General features: G+C 36.0%; 1 protein-coding gene across 2 annotated transcripts in view; it reads left to right on the top strand.

Moving 5' to 3' along the window:
• DCC (DCC netrin 1 receptor) overlaps window positions 1-17546 on the top strand; it is a 1201543-nt gene that overhangs the window by 714723 nt on the left and 469274 nt on the right. The gene's annotated exons all lie outside the window — the stretch shown is intronic.

The raw sequence follows: 17546 nt of genomic DNA, 5'->3' as shown, positions 1-17546 counted from the left end.
TCAGGTGACTTATCTGCTCAGATCTCTTTGTTTTATCACTGTATCAGAGTAGAAGTCAAAGCTCTCAAAATAGACAGCAAGACCTAAAAGGTTCGGTATATTTGTATCATTTACCATCACCAGTTGAAAATATTCTGTCTCACTAAAATGGAAAGGGTTTTGTTGTTGTTGTTGTTGTTGTTGTTGTTTTATCTGCAGTGGCTAGAACAGTGCTGAAATCAAAGTTTCTGGGTGTTTTTTTTTTAGTTGTGTTTATTTACTTGAGAAAGAGAGACATTGATCCCCCATTAATCCTCTTACTCCCCAAATGCTCACAATGGCCAGAACTGAGCCAAGCAGAAGCCTGGAATTCAATTCAAGTCTCCCATGTGGGTGGCAGGAACCCAGCTATGTGGATCACCACCACTGCCTTGCAGAGTGCCCGTTAGGCAGGATGCTAGAGTCAAGAGCTGGAGCTGGGTGTGAACCAGTCACTCATAAGGGATGCAGGTATCCCAAGTGTCATCTTGACCTCTGCATCGAACACCGGACTTGAGAGTGAAGTTTTAAGATCCGGATCTCAGGTTTGATGTAAGGATTCTGGATTTAACTGCCTGCAGTATTACCTAATGTAACTAGACTAGCTATTGCTTTGTGGAAAATGGAGTGAATTTTATTTTATAAAATATGAATGCAATTATAGTTTGAGAGGATTATCAAAAGTTAAAAAGTTGTGCCTCAGATATAATAAACATATTGCTCAAAGCCTGTTGATAAAAAGGGAACATTCTAGCAATGTAGATAAAACTAAATCAACTTTAATGAACATCAGTAGGTGCTGTCTTCGTTCTTCAGTACTTTTGTAAAATTGGACGGGGGACAGCCTTGACAGATACCGCTCTTGTTTTCAGTGACTTGATATTCACCCATAGTCAGTTTAGATAACCCCATCACAGTAACATGTATTTGATTTAGTTTTCCTTCTTTGGGGTCAATAAAGAATATTCTTATATATACTTCTATCTGCATTGGCCTAAATGTTTCCGAAGTATTCAATTCTAGAGTTTTTGCCAAATTTGGATCTCTGTTTTGAAAAACACACACCATGGGCTTAAACTTTTTCCTGTGAATATTTGGAAGTATTTGGCATTCTTAGAGAATTTAGTATTTCACTATTATAAATAATCCTTCAGGGAACACCCTTTTTATTCATCATAAACTATGTTCCCAGATGCTGGGCACTTGAGGAAAGGAAAGACATGTTTTAGGGCCCTTTATTATTGTATAAAATTGCCTTATTAAAAAAGACTATCAACTTATCTTTCATTCAAAATTATCTAACTGTAACTTGTTTTATTTCAACACTAGATACTGATATATTCTTTATAAAAGTAAATATTTGAAAATATTAAAAGTTCTGAAATATTATCCCAAATTAATTACGATGAATACCTATACATTTTATGGTATAGTTGGTTCTGTCTATTCCATCTATTTTAAAACTTGAACTTCTCCCAAGGTGATATATTTGGGAACCATTTATGTATAAAAAATTAAGTTTTCTCATATGATTTTATCTGAAAGACGTAGTAGGTGAATAGAGAAAACAATACTCAATTAAGCCGTGTAAAATACAAAATGCAAACATCTATTTTAAGCTACTTTAATTCAACATTTGTGTTATGAGCCACACCCATTCATACAGGATTTTGTAACTGTCTGATTTCACTTAATCCTACTACTTCAGTGGAACATGATAATTCTTAGGCAAGCTTTTGTCTCATTGTAATAAAACTGACTGTCTATGATTTGAACTTACTGTGTAGGTTATGATTGTTCTGGGTGTTGTTTGTGTTTGTTTACAGCCTAGATAAATAGAATTATATTATAGAAACTATCTTCATCACTGTTGGAGGCACTGTTGAATCTGTTATTCAGTTATGTCCTTAGCTGCCCCTCTTCTTAATGGTGTTTGGAGAAGGCAAACATGACTCAGCAGAAACTGAAATGGAAAAATAATTGTTCAGTGCATATTGTGTAAGCAATATTAGAGGTGAACATTTCAGTTTGAAAATGCACTTTAGAGATTGGGCATTGAGTTCTTTCAAGCATTGTTTCCCATCTTGGGTGCAATTGAATCCTTCAGCTCCTTAGAAAGATATTGATTGATTAGTCCAAACTTGATGTGCCTTTGCAAGGTAGCAAGAACATGGGTATTGTATTTTTCAGGCAGATAGTAGAACAGAGGCAATACATCATAACTCAGCAAATGCAGAATTTTTTCACCAGTTTCAGGAAAGAGAGCTGATACTCTATTTAGAGTGATTTCAAGGACATCAGAAAAGTCCTTTGCTGGGGGGGGAAAAAACTGGCAACTCAACCAATGATGTCAAAATAGATATATGGTACAATGAAATTGAACTTGAAGTGCAGCCACCCCTCCCTAGATTTGGTTTTTCCACTTTAAAATTTAGTTGCAGGTACAACCATTGTGATGCCTATCTTGAGAAATGCTGAGGGTAATGAACTAATTAGAGTGTTAGAACCAAGTAGAAGTAAGAGCACAGCAATGACATACATTGCGTGCTTAAGAAGCAGACTGTGATCTGTCCTTTCACTGTGGCACTCTATCTGTCGGTGAGCTGCCAGAAAAATAAAATGAAACAGTGGATGATCTATTACTTATGGCCAGGAACAGTAGTGGTACAACCTTATTCTGTTATCACTTTGCATCTTTGCTTCCTGTTCTCTTAACCTTTCTCATAAGCCTTGAGTAGAGGATCATATGGAAGTACAATGGGTAGGTAGCAAAAAAATTAATGTCTGATATGGTAAGAACAGCACATGATTGTATCTGAAAGCACAGCTTTTGAAGTCATGCAGAGCAGGGTTTCATCCTGGCCATCCCTAGGTCAGTTCACAATGAGGAGAAATCACTTGCCATCAGGAGCCTTTCACTTGCCTCTTCTGTCATTGGCAACTTTGGAAAACACTTGAAAGGATATTTAAAAAGAGTAAATGAAATAAAGTCCTGTGAAAATATTTTATAATGTTCAAGATGTGGCAATGATGAGATGTAAGGTTAACAGTAGAATAAAAAAGAAACACAGGAAAGACATAAAAACATATGTCACGTTCCACATAGATTTTCAGATCTTATAATCTTAAAGTAAATACATTTGAAATAATTATCAACATAAGGCACCCAGCCAGGTCCCAGAAATCAATTGAAGTATGGACCAGCCCCTGCTTTTCATTTTCTGACATGTGAAATTAGGAAATTGGAACAGGTAATCAGCTAACACTCTCTCATTTTTGATATTTTAGAACTCTGTTACTACTACTATGCATAAAATACTTACTGCTTTATTAGATTGGGTTACTATTTCCAAAATTCCATAGACAGGTGACTTAAACAGTTCTGGAAGCTGAGAAGTTTCTTGGTAAGGGCCTTCTTCCTGGTTTGTGGATGGTAGTCACCCCGCTGTGCTCTTACGTCTTCTTTGTGAGTACTGAGAGGGGACAGAGAGGCAAGGAGGAAAAAGTTATTTTTCTTCCAATAAGCATACTAATATCATTGTCATGATTCCACTCCAAATGACATACTCTAAACTTATTTTCCCAAAGTCTCATCTCCAAATGCCATCATATTGGGAAATAAGGTATCAAGATGTGAATTTAAGTGGATACCAACATTCAGCAGGTAGACATTTTATAAGATTTTTTGTTCGCCACAAAGTCATCTCCGCTCTATAGTTATTAGGTTGTTCACTTTACAAATGAAAGCTAAAGATCAAAGAGGGGATCTAATTGTCCACAAATCCCAGCCACTAAGTGACAGGGGCAGAAAGCAGACCTACGGTTGCCTCTGTGATTTCTCATCCCAGGTTCTTTCAACTGTGTGTGCTGTGCCTTTAATCACCATTAAAAAAAGATTCACAATGCAGCATTCACATGAGCTGTTGACAGAGGTTGGTCAGTTGATGAAGGCAGAGTTGCTCTTCGGATCAGTAAAAACATATTTTTTAAAAATTCAGGCATGTAAAGGAAGGACACTGCATATTAGAAAAGATGACATTTCTGGGAGACAGTTGTTGCTCACACAATCAGCTGTCAGTTCAGGAAGAAAATATCTGATAGAAGTGTTGAGGTCACCAAAACAGGGAGCTTTTTAACGGATCTGTTCCATTTTGCATGCATCTCGTTAGTCTTAGAAGCTTCTGCTTAGATTTATTACAGCATCTCTGTCTTTAGCTTCCAGCGCTGTGGAATTTCTGTTTTGTTCTCAGGGCACATTGATCAAACCCTGCCTTTGCACCATTATTCATATACTGTATTCTAATACCCAGTATGCAATTCTAGGGAGTTAACTTGAAATTAGTCCTCTACGTAAGTACTCTCCAGTTAATTTTCTGTGTAAATGGAACATTTGTATAATTTCTGTTATTTTTTCGTGGCCTCAAAAACCAGGAATTACAAAACTCTACCTTTGCATGGTCTGGGCTGTTCAGCTTTCTTTTTCCATAGGGAATGTTGGATAGACGAAGGTCCATGCTCTGCTTCCTCAGCCAGCTATATTTTTAGAAGGATTAGAAAGGACATTTGCTACCTGCTTTTGATTTTGATTTTTGTTTGAAATAGGATCTCAAACTACCTATGCTCACTCCCCATTGCAGATTGGAAAGAAGCTTCCTGACTTTGCTTATTCCCAGACTAGGATGTGTGCACTACCACCATATCCTCTGAGCTTTTACCTGGTCGCTTGTCCTCCCTGGCATGAGTTATCAGTCATTCCATCTTCTCTCACTTACTGGCTCCCCAGAAAATTTTAGATCCTAATTAATAGAGAAGTCAAAACTATCAAATCTAATGGCTTCTCTTCATTTTCCCTTTCTGCTCTTCTTTTACGGCAATGAATATGCCAGGGAATATCAAAAAACTTGCTGCTCCTCTTCCCCATTGGACAATCCATTCCTTGAGATCATGTGTTGTTTGTGTGTCGTCAGTGTCTCATGCACAGTGCATGGCTCATGTGTGCTCATTGAGAGATTGTTGAGTTAGATTATATTGTCTTTAGTAATAGCAACAGGAGAAGAGAGAGGAAAAAGACAACACCTGGTATAATGATAGAATGACAAAAATGGGCAATGATTACATGCTGTATATAAAAGAAAAAGTCATGTGTGAAAAATGTCCACAACCAAGTGAATGACAGTGATAGCTTTGATAAGATAAAAACAATAGCTGATGTTTACTGAAGAGTTGATGTATGCCAGGCATTGTGCTCTGTATTATCTCTGTATTCTGCTCTTTATCTCTCTGAATCCTCACATAGTAACCTTTCTTGCTAACAACATTAGTAAAAATGCTAATTGATAAGACCACAATACACACTTGGCCTTATTTCTTTGTCCTCTTAAATTGATCCAAGAATTATTAAAATAAAAAATCATATGGAAGTGGTGTTTAAGAACCCATATTCTATTCCACCCCAGACTTGCCACTGAGTCAGAAATGCGAGATGTGGAGCTTGGGTTATACATGTTTAAAACTATGCTAATAACTGAGAAGGCAGATAAAACTCGAGATATATTGTATGTAATTTGATTTAATAAACCTTTATGAAGCTGCTATAATATAGAATTTTGTCTAAGCTCTAAAGATATAGAAATAGGAGTAATTCCTTCCTGCAGAAGCTGCTAAGCTAATAGGGAGGAAAAAAAGATTTAGACCACAATAATGCACTGTAGTAAATGCTTGGGAGATTTTGGGGATACCTAATTGGAGAACTAGTAACTCTGGCTAGTGGTAAGTTTGAAGGGACAGAAAACAGAGTCTGAAATAGCCACTTGTTTGTTGCAAATGTGGAGCCCTTGAGACTGGCCATGATTAAATGTGGTGCCATCCATATAGAAATGAAATTGATAGGTGGAGGGTGAGAGAATGCCAAGAACAAGATGTTAAAAACAAGATCAGAAACAAATCCTTAGAGGTCGCTTTCATCTGACATTTTCTTTTTCAAAGTGCAGTTCCCTGAAAAAGTGAACCAATCATTGCAAAACCAATTAGATTGCCCCTCTGAATGATGTGGAGCTTCGGATCACTTGAGGAGCTTTATATACCAAAGGAGATTTTTGAAAGGATTTGTCTAACTTAAGTTTCAAACTGACTCTCCGTTAAGAGGAATATCTGCTATCACTGAACAGCAAAACTTGTATTTTTAATATATCTTCAAAGTATATTCACTAACAGTTTCATTATCCCAAATTAAATGTAAATTAGACACTTTTGCATTACCAGTAATCAATTAATTTTACAGATAGGAATCCACTTCTATTTCCCCCATATCACTGCCATGTACTCATTATGCTGTTACATTCATTTCTACATGGATTTATTTTTTGTCGCATAATGCAGAAATTTGGTTTTATCTTTAAAAAACATGGAGCCTCTCACCCAAGTACTAAGCAGCCCTGACCCTTCTTGGCTTCCAAAATCAGATGATTTTGGACATCTTCAGGGTGGTATCCAAGGTGTCCATCATTAAATGAATGGATAAGGAAAATATATGTATGTGTGTGTGTTGAGGTGGATTCATTCTGAGAGGAGGAGTGTGGTGGGGGCAAGAGGTGCAGAGTCACCACACAGACCTTGGGAGTTGGGTGAAAACAGGCCAGAGGCTAGCAGCCTGCAGACTCATTTTTTTCAGTTGGTACAGCAGCTTATATAGCTGAGGCAGCCAATCTGGTCAAGGGGCGGTTTATGCCCTAACCAATCACAGCCTGTTGCCAGGCAGGCTCTGTTGTCCTGTGGTTTCTGAAGCCATCCAATCACAGCCTGTTGCCAGGCAGTTTCCATTGCCAGTGGAAATCTTGGCATTGTCTTCTCATTCCACCACATGTGTGTACATATGTGTGTACATACATACAATAGAACATTATTTAACTGAAAAAAATGAAATTCTACCATAGCAGTGAAATGAATACAACTGAAGTACATCATGTTGAGTGAAATAAGCTGCACACAGCAAGACGAATTCCACATGTCCTCCCTTACATGTGGAAGCTAAAATTAAAATACAAAAATAGATACTAAAAGCATAAACAGTAAATAAATTCCTGTGTGTATTAGTATTGCTGAAAATGTAATTGTGTAAAGCTCTGTTTTATGCCTTTATAAAGCCAATGGTTAAGAATGATAAATTACTAAAGTTTTTTAATGACCTGTGATTGTTTAAAAATGTAATGTATGTGAGTAAAATTGTTATCTTTTCATTTGATTGTTATGTATAGCTGTTGCCTATATTCCTACTGAACTATAGTCTTTTAATATTTTACTTTTTGAAATCTTTATTTAGTAGAATATTGACCCTTTGGCTATAAGGAAAAGAGAATATCATTATTGTAAATCTGTTCTTTTTAATTATGATCATATTAACATAAATAAATGAAAAATCTTTTAAAAAAAGGAAACAAAGCAATTAGGATTAGTGTGTGCATGAGGGCTAAGATGCCCTGAAATAATTTAATACTTAGTTTAGTGGAAAAATTACTCCACTGAGACTTAATAGACGTTGAATTTTTTTTAAAAATTTTCCCCAAGAAACCTTTTATTTAAGAAATGCAAATTTCATGCATTTCTTAAGTACAACTTTAGGAATATAGTGATTCTTCCCACCATTTCTGCCCTTCCACCCAGACTCCTACCCCTCCTACTCTTTCCTCTCCCATTCTCAGTCCCATTCTCCACTTAGATCCATTTTCAGTTAACTTTATTTGCAGAAGACCAACTCTATACTAAGTAAAGAGTTCAATAACTTGCATACACATGCACACACACACAAAAAAAACTGTTCCTCAACAGTTGAAGCAGGACTGTTCTAAGTCATTGCATCTCGAATTTCGCTTCTTTTTTTTTTTTTTTTTGAGAAACTGAATTAACTTTTTTTTTTTTTAAGATTTATTTATCTATTTGAAAGAGTTACACAAAGAGCGGAGAGGTAGAGATAGAGGTGGGGGGGGGGTGTCTTTCATCCGATGGTTCACTCCCCAGATGGCCGCAATGGCTGGAGCTGCGCAGATCTGAAGCCAGGAGCCAGGAGCTTCTTCCAGGTCTCCCACTTGGGTACAGGGGCCCTAGGACTTGGGCCATCTTTTACTGCTTTCCCAGGCCATAGCAGAGAGCTGGACAGGAAGTGGTGCAGCCGGGTCTCAAACTGGCGCCTATATGGGATGACGGCACTTCAGGCCAGGGCGTTAACCCACTGCGCCACAGCACCGGCCCCGAAACTTAATTAACTTCAAAGAGGCAATTAGTCATAACTATAAATTATGAGACATAAGACCTCCATTTAATACATTAAAGGAAAATGTCCTTGAGAACAAATGTTATCATTAATTAAGGGAGCACATAAGAAAACAAGCAACAGAGTTGGACACTTAGGCATAACTAAAACTTATGAGACATAAGAATATCCTCTACTTAATAGACTAAAATGAAATAAATCTTTGAGAACAAGTTTTACTGTTAGCTCTCATAATACGATTCTTTGAGGACAGAGGTCCTGCATGGAAAGTTAGCACACAGTGATTCCTGTTGTTAATTTAACATTTAACATTCCTATGTATGATGTCAGTGATCATCCAAGGCTCTTGACATGAGCTGCCTAGGCTATGGAAGCCTTCTGATTCCACAGACTTCATCAGAGTTTAGACAAGGCCATAAGCAAACTGGAAGTTCTCTCCTTGCTTCAGAGAAAAGTACATCCTTCTTTGATGACCCTTTCTTTCCACTGGGGTCTCACTCACAGAGGTCCTTCATGTAGGACATTTTTGCCACAGTGTCTTGGATGTATGTGCCTGAAATGCTTTAGTGGGCTAGTCAGCCAGATCAGAATGCCTCAAGGGCTGATTCTGAGTAGTCCTCAACTTTATAATCTGTTGAGTATTACTGAGCTTTTCCCAGGGTTAGCCTAAGAACAGAAGAGGATATCTCTAGAACTAACAGTAGACCAGTATATTTTTCTTTGCATTTTGTCAAGGTTGAGCTGCTGTCGTAGCCATGATTGGCTTCATAGAGTCAGGTCCACTTAAGACACCAGAACTGCATTGCAGGAACATTACTCCACTTCATAGCTGAGTAGATACTCCCAACTGTGCGATCCTGTCCCTGTGCTTTCTGCTTCACTCAAGGTTCATCCTCACTTCCTTTACCTGGTTTTCTATTTGTTTCAATTCTGTCCTTGTTACCTTGTCTTATTTTTCTCCTTAAGTGTAAAATATTTTCCCTCATTTGAGATTTTCAGAAAAGGATAGCTACTCATAGGCTTACTTTGCCTTTTTAAATGTTTATCTTGTTACAATAAGTTACTACCTGTAAGGTACTAGTCATTTTGGCTACACCATTTCAAATCCCTAAATGAATTACTAATGTAAGCATAATGTGTGATGAATTGTGTGAGTCAATTACTACTCCACTTGTACATGCATACAAACATACAATTAGGGGGTCTGGTGTTGTGGCTCAATGGATTAAGCCACTGTGACCCAATATAAGCACCTGTTTGAGTCCTGACTACACTTCTCATCCAGCTCCCTGCTGAAATACCTAGGAAGGTAACGGGAGATGGCCTAAGTACCTGGGATCTTTTCAGTCACATGGAAAATCTGGATGGAGTTCCAGGCTCCTGCTTCAGCCTGGCCCAAACCATCTCAGCCGTGGTTGTTCTAGCCATTTGGGAAGTGAATGAGAAGATAGAAGATCAATTTCTCTCCCACTCTCCTTCTCTCCCCCTTCTCTTATAACTCTGCCTTTTGAATAAATAAATAAATAAATCATTTTAAAAATAAAAATTATAAAATCAAGAAGAATGTTCAGTGGGTTAAACTGCTGTTTGCAATGCCAGCATCCCATATCCAAGTCTGGAGTTTACTCCTGGTTGATCTGCTTCCAATTCATCTTTCTGCTAATGTGCCTGGGAAGGCAGTGGAAGATGTCCAAAATGCCCGTGTCCCTGTGAGAAACTTGGTTGTAGTTCCCATCTCCTGGCTTCAGCCTGGTCCAGCCCTGGCTGTTAGAGTCATTTGAGTGAACAGGCAGATGGAAGATCTCTCTTCTCTTTTCTCTCTTTCCTCTCCCCTCTCTGTCTTTCAAATAAATGAATGAATGAATGAATCTTAAAGAAAAAAAGCTTTCAAGGTCATAAAATAGCAATGTGTATATTGTAATGTATATAGCTGTGTATATGCACGCATAGTTATTCACTAAGTAGAATTTTATGTTGATTTACATGACTGCTTATGTTTGGCATGGGAGCAGAAATTAAATGTTCATACAGGAACAAGCAGGAGGTAAATACAAATGACAAGTATGAAAATACACCAAGGATATTTTAAAAGCATCTGAGAACCACATATTCTTTTAATCAGAATCAATGAATAGATTATATGCTTTCTCACCAGTTTGCTTGTAATTGATGAATCATGTGCTAAGTGTAATTATGCAAATACTTCTGGGACCAAGAAGGTATAGAAAATATTCAGTAAAATTTGAAAAATTACACAGAATGCTTCTTGGATCTATTCTTTCCTACTATTTCCCAGTGAGATTTTTATTGTGTAAGAGGATTTCCCTATGACATGCAAAGACCAAAAGTAGTATTACACCAATTCTTAATTCACCTTACATTTGGTCCTTGCATTTCATGGGTGTTTAGAGAAGAAATGTTTCCCCGAGGCTTGAAGAATATTGGTTAAAGCAAAAGATATTTAATGTTACAAGTTGTGCTTTGCCAACATTAACTATCAGAGCTCACATAATAAAAGTTGTCATCAATTGCATAACATACACCCCACACACATGCATGTATACACACACAAATACAAGCATACTTATATGTGTTTGTTTTTTATAATATTGAGTGTCCCTAACTGATAATTCTGTAGTTCTCTTTTGAGATTAACTGTTTTTAAATTTGTAGTAGATACTGCTATTTTAAATTTAATGTATGCCTAGATTATTTTCCCTTAATATATTCCATTTCAAAATGTTATAGTGATTCTTTGTCGCTAAAATGCACTTTATGACATCTGAACATGTTAACCCCATTTAACACTATGAATTGCACACATACTTCATAAGCATTCTTCCTTGATTTTTAAATGCTAGGCAAGATGGTCAAAAGGGCTGTTTTTATTTACTATACAAAAATTCAGGTTTATACATGGAGTGTCTATGTGGTAAAGGTTTAAATTACACTCCCCACACCAGACAGACACATGCACACACACTTTTTCCATGGTTTATGAAATCCCCAGTGGTGAAGTCGTGACATTCTCATGGAGTCTCATCTCATCATCAAGGAGATTGGTAAAGTCTCTTGAGGACAAAATGTTGATATGAAAAAGGTAGATAATGTCTCAAAGTTGGAATATAATTAATTCTGGAAGTATCTTTTCACCAAAGTACTCTTTAAAGCAATTTGTTTTTAAAAGTTTTGAAAGGAATACTGTCATTAAAAAACTTTTTTTAAAGATTTTATTTATTTGAGAGGTATAATTATAGACAGAGTAAAGGAGAGACAGAGGGAAAGATCTTTAATCTGCTGGTTCACTCTCCAAATGCCCTCAACTGTCAGAGCTGAGGTGATCCAAAGCCAAAGCCAGAAGCTTCTACCAGGTCTCCCATGTGGGTTCAGGGGCTCAAGCACTTGGACCATCTTCTACTTCTTTCTCAGGCCATAGCAGACAGCTGGATCAGAAGAGGAGCCGGGTCACAAATTGGTGCCCATATGGGATTGCAGAGTCTTAGCCCACCATGCCATGGCACAGGCTCCTAGAATACTGTCATTTTGCCACAAGGCATTGAACTAATTACCCGTGACTTGCCTTTGAGTCACTTTGTATGATTTTTGTGAAACACTTAGGTTGGTATTTATTGTTTTAAAACAACATATTAATACTAGTCAAATATCATTTTACTGGAAGAGTAAAAAGCAAACTGAGAATTTCATTTTCCCTGTTCATTGTTTTATAAGCCATTTCTGTATAAACCATTCATGTTGAAGAACACCGGACTTTTAGGTTAGACTCAATTTTTGAAAGCTAGGAGAAAGACTTGGGGGTAGTTTATGACACAGCAGAGGATGTTCTGATACAACTTTGAGTTAATGTGGAAGGTCAGTATGGACATTAAATCAAGGTGAAGCTATTTTCTTTGAAAGTATTAAGAAGTGAGGGAAAGCATCAGAGCCTCTTTACCCCCAGCTGCTACATTCAATGGATTTCCCAAAAATTTGAAAATATAGCGTCTCATTTAGTGTTCTGCATTTTCAAAGTAAGAAGCAAAGTCAAGGACAGTTCAGTGTCCACAGCCCTACAAAAGAGGTAGAAGTCAGACTCAGTGTTTCTGATATTGATTCTCTCTCCCCCCAGTGGATTTTCCCAGATCGTCCTTTGTATATTCACCCTTTACCAAACTTAAAGTGGAAAACCGTTTGATGTGTTTCCACTACATCATTTCCCTCAAGGATTTATGCTCATGGCAACAGCAACAGGAGTTTCTTCGAAGATCTTCTAAGCCCCAGTGGGGAAGTGTGATAAAAGAAAGACAAGACAGCAAAAATGTTGACTTGCTATTTATAGCTTATATTTTATTTGCTGCAAGTCTTGAAATTTCCAGTGGGTTCTTCTACAATTTAAGGCTACACTGATAAGGTCTTTCAACACGTAGATATTTTCTTTAATCATTAACGATCATTAAATTTGATAGACAAAAAAGGAAAATGGGTGAATCCATACTTCATAACCACTGCACTTCTTTGACTTATTGTCTTCCAGAGCATTGTTTCAAATTCAGAAAAAACACTTTGTTATTTTTTGTGGAAATAATCCATGTGGATTTAAAGTTGTTTCCAAATCTCAGGATGCTGTATATTCTTCCACAAACAGAAACAATTGGATAGATAGGTACAAATATGTTATATCAGTGTTCTATATGTATAATATGTATATATATCTGTCTTTTTTAAAGTTCCTGTTTTCACTTAAAGGTATAGGATATAATAAAATTCCTGCTATGAAATATAGCATCTCTCATAGCAGAGTTTATCATTCTCATTCACTGTCTCATTTATCCACTTTTAGCTGTTTGGAACTCAGGTATTTGTTTTTTCTTACTCAAGTTTGTGACAGTGGCATTCTCTTCAGTAACAATTATGTCCATGTATTTAGTGTTATTAGCATATATAAGTATATCCAGTACCCCCCCAGCAGTCCTTCCAGTGTAATACCTATCTTTTTGACTTGATGATACTCTTAATTGCCTGCATTTTGTCTTTAACTTTGTTTTAGAAAGTGCAATATTCTCTGAGCACTTTTGTGATTGAGGATGTGGCTATTTATATAAAAGATGATATATAATGTTCTTGAGAGACACTGCTTCATTGCCTTCTGATGTTGAATATTATCATATGGGAATCTGATTCCCCTTATGTTTTTTTCTTTCTGGGCTTTGAAATAACTCTTCACTTTCAAGTACATTAGTTTAATTTATGTATATCTTATTATTAAGAATTGCATATTTAATTTCTTAGAAACATGGAAAATCTTTCAATCTTAAGATTCAGAGTTGTTTTGCAGGGAAATTATCCTACTATTTTACCTGTGAATATATGACTATATATTCTGTCCCATCAGTAGACTCAGGACATCAGGAATACCAATTATTTTTCCATTACATCAACTTTACTTGTTCTCTTCATATATAGATGTGGCCCTAATTACTTTCCTTTTTCCCTCTTATCTATGTTCAGTATGATTATCTCATCTGCCCTATGGTAGTTACTTCATTGACTGTGGTGGCTGTTATGGTACTTGTGCCTTCTAATTTATGTATTGCTTCTGCAATGATGTTTTGGTTCTTGATTTATTTCCTTAGTCCTCTACCCGCTTTTTCATTCCATTCTCTTGTGTTATCATCTAGCCTTTGACCTCTAGTTCTAGTGAATTAATTTTCATATTAGATGAACCCATTATATGATGTAGCTTGAAAAATTTACTTCTGTTCCTGTCATGATATTTTCTTCTGGGTTGAATGCTTTGTTTCTTATATCAAGTCTCTCTCATTTCTCCCTCCATGCCCTATCACTCTCTGTCTTAGTCTGTTTTATTACTGTTGGTTATATTACATTACAATATTCAGTATAGGTGTCTTATATCTTAATCATATGTGAGTAGTTGTGCCCAGAAATTCAACTTGTTAATATAGTAGAAATTACTTCTTCATTTATTTACCACTCTTTCTCAATCCCTTGAGCTCATGTTTGAAGGCTGAATGTTTGCGGAGTGATGCATTTTTAAATAACCAGCAGACGTAGTATGAGGGTGGCTTCAGCTGAAGCAGCATTGGATCTCTTTTACGATACTTTGCTGGCTTCTGTTGTTCCCTAATCCTGTCCTTGGTAGAGGGGATTGTATTCAGTTTTTCAACCAACTCTTCAGTTCATTGGTAATCCAAGAGTCTTTACCATGGCTAAAGTAATCATCATCTTTTATGTGTCTCTCATTAGCCATTATAACTTCTGTGTAGTCAGAAAAGGAAAAATCTAGGCTATCTATAGATTTATCATTGGCCTATGCTTGGAGTTGTGAGCTGAATAATTAGATTTTTGCAAAAACTCTGAGGCAGTCTCTAGGGTTTAATGGCACTTAGGGAATTAAATCTTTCTCTCTCTCTCTACTCCAGAAATATGTGTGTGTGTGTGTGTGTGTGTGTGTGAGTGTTCTGGGTCTTAATTTTCATTTTATTAGTCATTAGAGGAGGAAAATTTAGTTATGTGTTTGAATGAATCATTTTCTCCATTAACTGTACTAAAGGATTTTCTTATAGAATATCTGCAATTAATAAGAAACTGAAAAAACAAATTTTCTCCAATAATTTAATATAATTCTCAATGCACAGTTTAAAGTATACAGAATCAGCTCTCATGCATGAAACTTTTTTATAGACTTATAGAATAGTCACACATTTTAACTTTAAATACTAGGAGGACATACTAAAATATATTTGAGCAAAAATAATAGGATTGAAATTTCTGTCATTTTTCAGTATTAGTAACAGAATAATTTTTTACCTATTAATATCATAAATGTACAGTATGTGTGAGTTAAATTTTATAACTTGGTTTTTAAATTTACTTTAGATCAAATTGAAAATTGAACAAAGAAAGGTATGTATAAATTATATGTTTATGGACATATTTTTGTGGGTATTTTTCACACATGATATTTCAAAGATAAGTATTCTATGTAATGGCATGTGTTACACAGGAGTATAAAAGAACATAAATACATCTAAGAATTTATAGAAATACATATAAATGTGTCAAATACACACACATGTATATATTCTATATGCATACAAACTTAATTGTTATAGCATTTCCAGTGTCTCCTGAAGCCCACTGATATTGCATGAATCAAAGGCATGGCCATGACATCGGTATGAATACTGAAATAGGATCCTGAGATAATCATCCTATTACTTTTATCACTGGTTTGATCCTTAAAGAATTGTTCTTCCAATTTTTTCCTGGCTCTACAATTAAAGAGAGAAATGGAAAGCTTAGTCAGGATTTAGAGAGAAGCAGCCCTGATTACAGAAGGAGCTGGAATTGAAGAAGGATAATGGGATTATTTGTCTGGATAAAGAAAACTGTGCAGAGAGATCTGAAATCATTTCCTCGCATATATGAAGGACTCTAAAGGTTGAAGATCAGATGGTTTTCATCCCACGGCTCTTAAAGCAGAAGATTTGGAAGGGAGGAAGAATTTATCAGCATACTGTAGTCAAAATAAGTAGCACTAATGAGGCATGGGAAAAATTAAAAATGTATGAATTTTAATTTTTCTGACTAAAATATCTTTGCCAATAATGGCAGAATACCATATAGTTTGATACTCTAATATTCTGTTACTATAATATTAGAAGAAAAGCTATTGTGATTTCTTCAGTGTTGTTCCCCAGTGGGCTTTTCTGTTACTATTATGTATCAACAGCCAGCAAATGATAGCATGTCAAGTAGTTGCTCTGTCCGTTGACGAAATTGGGTTGTTGAAGCCCCTCATTATTATTGTGTTAGAACCTATGTCTCCCTTTATATCCATTAACATTTGTTTGAAATATCCAGGCACCCTGGCTCTGAGTACATATACATTTATTATAGTCACATCATCCAATTGATTTGATCCCTTTATCATTCCATAATTCCTTCCTTTGTCTCTTCAAACAGTTTTTGTGTTAGTCTATTTTGTCTTATATTAGGATGGCTACACCTGTATGTTTTTGTTTTCCATTAGCATGGACTATCTTTGCCATTCTTTGACTTTCAGTCTGTCTGTATCTTTATTGGTGATGTGTATTTCTAGGCAGTATGTATCTGTTAATTGGATAATTTAGGCCACTTACATTCAAAATTATTGATAAGTAATGATTTGGTCCTATCATTTTTCCATCCATATTTCTATTGTTTTCTTCATATTTCCTTTGTGTTGTTACTAGGAAATTTTCTGCCTTCATATTCTTCCAGAATGATGACTATTGTTTTGTTACAACTATGTTACTTCCTTTAACACAGGAAAGAATTTTAAGATTGAGCTTTAAGAACTTTAATAAATATTTCAGGAAACAACAAAGCTCAATCTTTTCTCCAAGTAGCAATGCAGCATCATTTTTGCTTTTGATATTTTATTTCTCATAAGAAATAATATTATTTTGGAGGTATCATTTTTATGACATTAACCAAACTTCTCATTTATACTAATATCACTGCAGCAGATGGTGGAAATGTACATTTTATTCTGTGAGTTCTTAGCATCAATAGCAGATGTTTCTGAGCATGTGCTGAGGATGTGGACCTGTAGTAGGCACTGAGATGTGAAGATAAATATTAGTCCTTAGCTTGCTGTATAGTCCCTGATGGCTGACAACATACCCTGATAAAGCAATATATTTCAGAAAACATGAGACTTACATTCTTTGATGATGTATGGTATTGCTTCTAGATGCTTCTACTTCCATGCAGGGGGAGGAGAGAGAAATCGCTCGTTAGGACAAAGTATGACTTCCTGGGACCTTCTACCAGCACACTTATTTTCTAGAAGGCAGTGAACATCAAAAATTGAAAATTTCATTTGGTGTAAGGAAACAGTTTTACTGATAATGGTGGGAAGGAACAAAATATACACAAATGAGCAAAAATCAGTACTCATTACTCACTGAACAGTGAAAAACAGACTAAAAATGGCTACTAAAATGCATATGTATTTCCCATATGAAGCACTGTAATCACAGCTACTTTACTATTAATTTGACTCTGAGCAACATGTATGGTCAAATTTGACAATATGCCAAGTTCTCCTGTGGAAGAGGAAAAATTTTACTTTTTAAAATTTTCTTCTCCTAGGCAAAGTTTTGAGGGACTGAAATGGTGAGATTCATTGGCAAAGATGTGTTCTATTTATAACTTGCTTTGAATTGCAAATTTCCATCATGAAGCCACTACTTTGATG

The sequence above is a fragment of the Oryctolagus cuniculus genome, chromosome 10, assembly GCF_051225735.1.
Source record: "Oryctolagus cuniculus isolate XC-2025 breed Fujian yellow rabbit chromosome 10, ASM5122573v1, whole genome shotgun sequence".
Classification (NCBI taxonomy): domain Eukaryota; kingdom Metazoa; phylum Chordata; class Mammalia; order Lagomorpha; family Leporidae; genus Oryctolagus; species Oryctolagus cuniculus.
Note: the sequence above shows the minus strand (reverse complement) of the source record. Positions and strands in the feature narration are given on the sequence as shown.